The sequence below is a fragment of the Aplysia californica genome, unplaced genomic scaffold, assembly GCF_000002075.1.
Source record: "Aplysia californica isolate F4 #8 unplaced genomic scaffold, AplCal3.0 scaffold00976, whole genome shotgun sequence".
Taxonomy (NCBI): domain Eukaryota; kingdom Metazoa; phylum Mollusca; class Gastropoda; order Aplysiida; family Aplysiidae; genus Aplysia; species Aplysia californica.
In genome coordinates, this window is record NW_004798246.1 from 100,691 (window position 1) to 109,947 (window position 9,257).

A 9,257-nucleotide genomic window follows, 5' to 3' on the forward strand; every position below is an offset into this window, starting at 1 on the left:
ATACCATACCATACCATACCATACCATACCATACCATACCATACCATACCATACCATCGTATCGTACCATAGCATAGCATAACATAGCATAGCATGGCATAGCATAGCATAGCATACTGCATAGTGCCGTGCCGTACGAGCACTTAAATCGAAATCTCCGGTAAGCACCTGACGAAAAGAAACCTGCTAGAGTAAGGTGTGACCCCGAGGAGCTGAGCAAAAAACACATTATTAATTGTTATGGCAAGCACCCATCTTGATAAATTAAGCACCGAAGAACATTGAAAACATGGCAAGTCAAACCTATTCAAATTATTAATACCGTTTCCCCGAAAAGAATAGCGGTTTACGTGCACGAGCAGCATATTTTTAAAGGTCAAGAGTAACTGGCTTTCTTTTGTGAGAAAAAATTAATCCCCTCTACGGCTGTCTATCTTGAAAATCAGCTCCACTATCCCAGAAAAAGAAACTGAAAAATGGAATCAGGTTTTTTCATATTGTTGACGAACAAGAAAAGTCTGCCCCAGAATGACAAATGCACTGGAGAAAAAAAGGACCGGCTCCACCACCCCCCCCCCCCAAAAAAAGAAGCTTTAAAAATGGTATCGGGATTATTCATAATGTTGACGAACAAACCTGATAAGAAGTCTGCAGAATCGAACGAGTGTTCACTTTACTTAAAGAAAAATCGCCGGGGCGTTAACACACGTTAACGATCACCGCTTCTTCCATTTCTTTTCGTTGTCCAGGCCGGTTAACTATCGATGTGCTTCTCTCTCTCTCTCTCTCTCTCTCTCTCTCTCTCTCTCTCTCTCTCTCTCTCTCTCTCTCTCTCTCTCTCTTTTTTTGAAAAGCAAGATAAACAGCAGCGATAACCTGTGCCTTAGTGTTTCCAGTTCTAGTAATTGCCCCTCACTCTTGGTGCGAACTGTCGCACACTCGTGATCTTCACCTTCTTCTTGATAGAATCCCACCCGGAGATCGTTATCTTAAAAAAAAATCCAACCCCCCCCCAAAAAAAAACCCCCAAACAAACAAACCCAACAAACTGGTTCGTTGTCCTTCGTTCCTCTTTAAAATTAACAGCTTCTCCTGTAGTGTTAATGGTGCTGACCAAGTTTCACGTCTAAAGGTTGTTTCTGTGTATTCTGTACTGCAGGAGGACGTGTTTTACAATTTCGTCAGCAGCTTCTCCACTTTGACGTTTTTGCGCACACTCACTCGTGATCTCCGCCTTCTTCAGATGATAACGTTTTTTCTTCTTGGACCAACAAGCACGTCTAGAGAGTGAAACCATCTCCGAATCTGTGATATTTATCACGATCTACACTTGTTGGTGGGTGCCCGCTCGTGTGAACCAACATCTGTGGTGTAATGGTTAGATTTTTTGTCTTCTGAAATAAAAACCCACTCTTACAACAAAAAACATTTTGGGTTCGATTCCCACATCGAGAAGATATTCCTTTTTGAGCATTTCCGCCACTCTGCGGGACATATTCCAAAATGCCCAGTTAAAAAGTGTCGAAGTTGCCTGCCATCCATATAATGTAATCAATAGTTATCTTATAAATGGTACAGTCGACTACTGATCAGTTAATGTTGTCAGGGGAGTGAAAAATAGAACAACTCATCTGAAGTTCAACTTAACCGTTGGAAGATCTAAAGAAGAAGAGGTGCTGGGACTTTAGGAAAAGATCAACTTAACCGAAGTTCAACTCAAGCGAGTTCAACACAAGCGGAGTCGACTGTATATGACGTCAAGGCATGCTGTAGCGAGCGCAATTTTTATACCTTGTGTTTGTTGAAAATGTTATTAGGAAATGCCATGGTATCTTTTCATCGGCGTTTGTTGGGTTGTTCTCTAATTCTGAATATTATACGTGTCATGTTTTGCTCCACAAGTGGCCATACCGTTGCTCCGAATATCTCAGACAACCAGAACGACATTGTCAAAACGATGAAAGCAATCTCTAATTCCAACGACCGGCTGCATGATCATGTGGTGTCGAACGTTGTCCTCTCGCAGGTCAAAATGTTTGGATTACATCATCTAGCGGTTGTCTCAGACGCTGATGACTTCACTTCCGGACTGTCTTCACTTTTGACGCACATCCTTCATCAACCTATGATGGGGTCACACTTCACGGTTGATGAAATGTGCAATATCCGGGACTTTCAAAGTTTAATTCATCGCTTTTATTGGACATATAAATTGCATAATGTTTTACTTGTAAGCCGTAGAGCAGACACGATACTTCAAGCAGCCGACAAAATGTTTAATGAGAGTGGCACTGGTTCTTTAATTCCGAGTCAGCTGAAAGTTATTATTGTTGTTCAAAACTCATCCGACACAGGGTCAGTAACAAAGGCCATGAGAATGTCTTTGCTGGACAACGTTGTCCTCATTCGCACGGATCCCAACATGCACGTTATACAGGAGGCTTGGACTCTTATGTGGCAAGTGAATCGAACCCGAGAACTCTCCCTTGTCCATCTCAACAATGCAGACACAGCGGATGTTTTGTTTCCTAACCTCAAGTTTAAGCTGAATGGACGAAAATTGACTTGCTTGACGAAGCCATTCGGTCGTGAGATACAGGAGATACAATCTGTTGCTGGTTCAAGTGCTGTTTTGTATCAAGGGTTTGACATTGATCTTATAGATATGCTTGCAGAAGCTTTGAATTTCACTTATGAAAATTTTCTCGGGAGAGACGAAGCTGAGAATACAACCTGGGAGGATATTTTGAGATCACTCTGGAATTCAGAGGCTGACTTCAGTATACCTTTGTGGGGCACGACTTCACAGCTCTTCATGAACCAAACAGTTACATTTCCTTTTTTGTACGATCGCTTTATTGGGGTGTACTTGCGTCCACGTACACGCCAAGTTTACAATACCTTTAGTTCCCTGTTCCAACCGCTCGTCAACTGGATATGCCTCGCTGTCCTCGCCTACATGTTTTTCTTGATGATGATCCTCCTGTACGCCGACTCAAGAATTTTAAAACACAAGGAAGAACAAACGTCAGCTGAAATGCAACAAGCAGAGACTAGTCCAAACAAACCCGAGCCCCCACCCCATCATCCGTTGTCAGCGATCGAGGCGTCGTTACCCAGTTTTACTCAGACAGACCCTAAAGGAATTGGGGGAAAGACACCCTTTTTTCCTGACATTGCGGTCTCACACAATCAAAGGAGAATAAGCTCAAACGGAAATAAGAGGTGCAAACGTTCAGTGAAGAACTTTAATCCTTTAATCGGTTCGGCAAAGCAACATTTACGTTGTGATTCGAGGAAGATAAACTTTAACGTAAACATTAGAGATACAAACCCAACGAATAATGCCAGGAATGCAAACATAAGCAGTGACAGCAAATGGATACACTCGTGTAGTGATATGGGACAGTCAAACTCAATCAATAGTGATGTGAGAAAACCAAATACTAACACTGACGCCATAAAGGCTACTCAGTCAGTGACCAGTGACGGTGAAGGCAAACATTTTCCTCTTAACGTGTCAGCCAACTTACTCTGGCATGTGATCACGCGAGGCCTCAACGTTCTCTTCTCTTTGGCGGGTTCTGTTCTAGAACAGACCACCCTGCCTCCCGCCAAATTTTCCTCTCTCCGCATTCTGCTCTGGGCTTGGTCAGTTACCGCCTTCATCCTCGTTTCTATCTATAAATGCTCGATAACTGCCGACAAAATCCAGCTTAACCCACCCATACCTATCAAGACATTTGATGATCTTTTAGCCACTGACAAGTTCACGATATGTGTTTCAAAGGACAACGTTTCTTTCAAGAAAATTTTGAATGTCTCTGGAAGAGGCACAGTGCTGAACCGCCTGTATCAAAGAATGACTTATCTCGCTTCTTCCGAGCCTCATGAGTGTGACACGTACAACGGAATAGGGAAACATCTGAAAGATGGGAGACATTTTGTGGCAATAGCATCAAGCAAAGACGTTCGAGATATGCTGGAAAGGAATAATATTAATGATGCAGTTTTCTTACAAGAAGATCTCCTCTCATTTTCCTATAGTTTACCCTTGGCACGTAACTCAGAGCAAAAAGACTTATTTTCTAAACAACTAAACATTTTTGTTGACTTAGGAATTATTGAACACCTCGCCAAAAAATGGAACATTTTAGTAATACCTGATGGGCATTCTGGACCGAAGAAAGTTCGTAGCGAAAGTATGTACGGAGATCTAGAAGGCTTTAGTTGGCTTTTCCTCCTGTGTGGGGTTGGGGTGTCTTTTGCTTCTGTGGTATTGTTTTGTGAGTGTGCCCTGAGAAGGATCCCAGTATTGAGAGATCTTTCTTCTTAACAATACCATCAATTTAATTAATGATACTGATGATGATGATGATGATGATGATGATGATGATGATGATGATGATGATGATGATGATGATGATGATGATGATGATGATAATAATAATAGTAATAAGTAAAGGTCCAAAAGGCTTTAACGCACTTATCAACATTGTTAGCTTATTTAAGAGGCGGGTTCTCCGAGTTTAACGTCCATCTGCGAAATGACCGAGCTGAGTGGGAAATTTGTGTAAAGTCTCTTCCCTTCCCAATGACACTACGTCGGAACGAGCTGAGGCTCGAAGCCCCGAACCCGCAATCTCGCGATTATGAGCCCGTTAGTCTAACAACTAGGCTATCGTTTCCTTCTAAGAAAATGTAAAAAATAGCCCAAGAAACCACATGTCTCTTGTCTCTAGTTTTTTTCTCCCTATGTTGAGAATTCTCCAACATTCACAGCTGCATAAGACCGTTGAGCACACATAGCCAGTAAAACAATTTGTTTTTGCCATTTAGATATTTCTGTTCTTCAGGATTGGAATAATTATTATTGAAACTATCTTTGGCTGTTGAAATTTTTCGCTTTATTTCTAATAGATAAAATTCCAGTTGGAGTGCTTGTCGCGCTTGAAGAACTAGACAATGAAATAACAACACAGCTCCTAAATGATATTTATGACAGAGGCGAGATTCCAGAAGATATGATGAAGTCAGTTTTCATAGCTTTACCTAAAACACCAGGTGCCACTGAGTGTGATATACATAGAACAATTAGACTTATGAGCCATTTTACAAAAATATTGTTGCGAGTAATAATGGGAAGATTGAGAAAAAGTGTGTGACCAGAGATATCTAAAACGCGATTCGGCTTTGTTCCTGACTAGGGCACCAGAAATGCTATATTATTCACCTTAACAATGTTAATGGAAAGATATACAATGTATTGAAGCATAGAACGATCTGTATTTATGCTTCATAGATTCTTCAAAGGCGTTCGATAAAGTGAGACATGTTCAGCTATTTAAAATACTGGAAAAGCTTGACATATATGGAAAATATCTAAGAATTATCAAGAATTTGTACTGGGAGCAAAAACGCTGCTGTACGAATTAATGGAGAATACAGTAGGGCTCTCGTAGCCTAGAGGTTAAGGTGTTGGCCTCTCTTTCCTTCGAATCCGGGGAGCGACCGAAAAAGAAATTCTCTAAAATTGTCCCATTTCACCTCCTTTTCTGCTCTCTAGCAATGTTCTGTCGTCTGCTTTCGTCTCCACTTTCTGCCCCCACCCCCTAACCTCCTTTGCCCCCTCCTCTGGGCTCCTGACTCTTTTTTTCAGCCTTTCTACTGCTACTCCTTGGCTCCTTCTTACTGCTGTTTTTCAGCCACACCCCTGATCTTCTGTTAGGAAATATCTACACCTAGCCTTCTCGGACAAAGGAAAAAAAAATCTAGTACGGCCCGTGTTCAAGTTGCACACGTTAAAATTAAAAATCCCTTGGAGGTCTAAAATCGATAAGAGTAGGCTTCAGCCGCCACCCGCAGAAAATGCAAAATTTCCTACCAACTGAAGAAGTTTAATGTGTCCCACGCGCACATATGACCTTATGCAGTTGCGAGCGCCGTAAAACACTTACGAAAACAAAAACAACCCTCCTCCCCCCAAAAACAAACAAACAAACAAACAAACAAAAACAAGAACAACCCAGAATGCATGGTAATATCAATAAAATGCAGTAAATCCTAGTTGTAATCTCATTAGCAAAGGTGAAATGATCAAACAAGTCCAATAGTTTAAATATCTAGGACATATGATAATATCTGATACCAAATGTTCCGGAGAAATAAAACGGAGAATTACAATGGCTAAGGCTAGTTTCAATAAAATGAGCCCAATCCTGAAAAATAGAAACATCTCAGTGACTACCAAAATGAAAGTTCTAAAATGGTATGTATGGTCAACCCTTCTATATGGCTGTGAATGCTGGGCGATCACCAAAAACAGTGAAATTAAAATAGAAGCAACAGAAATGTGGTTTCTTAGGAGGCTGCCAAGAGTATCGTGGAAGGAAAAGAAACCAAATGAGGTATTGCTTGATGAAGCCAACGTGGGATGCTCACTTTTAAAAACAATCAGGAAACGACAAATGCAGTTTTTGGGACACCTGAATAGACATAAGTGTCTTGAACATCTAGCTCTCACTGGCAAAATTGAAGGCAAGCGAGGCAGGGGCAGGCCCGGAGCAACCTACTTGGGGAACCTGAACAAGTGGGTGACGGAAAGAACAGGGAAAACGTAGCTTTTTTAAGAGCATCCGAGCAAAGGAATAAATGTAAAACCATGATCGCCGATGTCTGTCGCAGATCTGGCACTGGATGACGATGATGACTCTAGCCTTCATAAATAATACAATATCCTAGATTAAAATATGCAAAGTTTTGAGCTTGTCTGATCTTTTCATTTTGCTCATAAGATTACAAGTATGATGATTAACTTTTTTATTACATGTTGCCTTGTATTCTGTTTTCCTTTCACCTAAAGATATACTCTTACGTTCATTCCCAGTTGCATCAGTACTTAAAGGCAATTGAGGACCATTTTCTGAATCTGTTATCAAACCTAAGGCATCTTTATATCTAACGTTATCAACTTTTTCTTAATTCATTTTGAGACCTGAACTTTCTTTTTATCTAAGGATTGTTTTGCTATAAGAATAATATGGTAAAGAGACCTGTTGACATAACATTGCCCTGTAGAACTCTGTTTAAAATCTTTTTGTATTCACTGTTCTCTTCTTCAATCTGCACAATAGTTTTCAGTCCGTCAGAATTTTCTACTTATTCTTAAATCAGTTTCGTCGATGTTTAGTTCTTCCAGCATCATGTCTAACTTTATCAAAAGCCTTTGTTGAATAAAAAGCCGATTCATAAACAATCACATAATTTTAAAAAATACATTATTAAATCTAATAATTTCTGTGGTTCATTGTATTTTTTTCAAATAACATTGTCAAGGTGAACATAGTATTCTGGGTATCCTTGTCATTAAATGTGTATTAGTTTGGTTTTAGTTCTCCTTTCATCACTATTAGGTTATCTAAGGAGACGGGCTTCTAAATTTAATGTCCGTCTTCGAAAAGACAGAGTCAAATGGGGTCAGAGCTTTGAAAACTCCACAAAATGACTCAAGTTCAAGATCAGAACTTTCAGTCTAGGATTTGAAAAGGTGGTCAAGCATAATACCAACTGAACCATCCGAGCGCCCAGTAAGGTAGATGAGTGGGGGGAGGGGAACTTCCACAAAGTGAAATTTGCCGCAAGCAAGGCATTCCAAACTACACAATGTCGACAGTTATTGCTGCCAGAGGCCCCCCCCCCCTTTTTTTTTAAAAACCGAACTCACGGGTAATTAAAGAAATATCTTTTTTTTTTAAAACCAACAATGTTTATTATTTGTTTTATGTTGTTTGTTGTGGAAAGATGTACCACTCCTTTTGAAAAAAAAAGGAGACAGGACCTCCTAAATAACGTTTACCTACAATGCAAATACAAATTAATCTAGTGAACGGTTCAGGGCGGGGACGTTTTTAAACAATCCAGGTTCAAAAAGGTCCAATTGAGCACATTGAACTGGTATTTGTGTAGTTTTTTTAAAGACAGAGCCAGAAATATTTGAGAGAACCGCTAACAAAGTGCACACAATAATCAACATAAACACTGAAATAAATCTTCAGAATACCTTGGTGTTTGTTTGTTTGTTTGTTTGTTTGTTTGTTTCATTGTTTTTCACGTTTATTCGTCATTTTATTTTGAACTCCTTTCAAGTCTCTTCAGAGGTCAACCGGCTGTCTCCCTCTGTCTCCTCTTGGCCTGTCTGCCGCGCTGTCCTGCTGCCGTCTCCACTCCTCTGTACCTCAGAACTTGAGGACTTGTCAAAGCTCGACTTGTAGGCACGATCTCCCAGGCCCAGTTTCTCGTAATCTGATTGGTCGATGCCCCCAAAGGCGCCCGGATCGATCACACCATAACTTGAATCGCTGAGACCTGTCAATTGATACGGAGAATGATATTTTTTTTGGTTTGGTTTTGGTTTGGTTTTTGTTTTTAAAGAAGATTCAAAAGAGGATGTTTGAGCTCGGGCAAAGAGAACCGAGAGAACAAGGGGGGAAATTTTGTGTCCATTTTGTGCCCTTCACGAACAAGTCTGGTGTGTTCTTCTCATAACTGACGTAACGTTTTACAGCCTTTCCTTTACAATTTGGGAAGGAAAAGATCTAATAAAGAGGCTGGACGTTTGCGTTAACTCCTTCATTGTCTGACCCGCGACTATCTCGGGCTCTCTGATTTGACTATGGGTAGAAGCGAATTCCTGTGTTACAGTTTGAAGAAGTGAAAACAACACCAAGGTCAAGTCACATTTAGATGATTTCAAGAAAATGAGGAAAAACCTAATTTATGAAATACTTCAAGCAAGTTCCGATGAGAGGGCTTAAGAAGACTTTTTTGGACTTGACTTTGTTATTGCATGAAGGCTTTGCATCTTTGAACAAGAATAAATACGTAGGAACAGAATAGCGCCAAAGATTCTCTACTAGTGATATCGCTTCGTTAGTGCTATTAATGAACAGCGCTTTGTTGCCGCTTTCAAATTATAATAGGCAGAACTCTGTTTTTAAGAAAATATGTGACTTAACCTTGTTGTTATTCTCAGGTCTTCATTTTTAGAACCAGCAGTCGTAAATGCAAATGATTATTTGTGACTTGATATCCTTTTATTCTGTGAGTGTGGCAAAGGGGGAAGGAGATGGGGTGGGGTGATGTACCCTGTACTATGACAAATAAATCCTTTACATCCTGCTCCAACCTTCTACCCACCACCCCTCCTGTTCCCCATCAGATCCCTCTGAACCCTACCACCCCCCTCGCCCCCCCCTCAA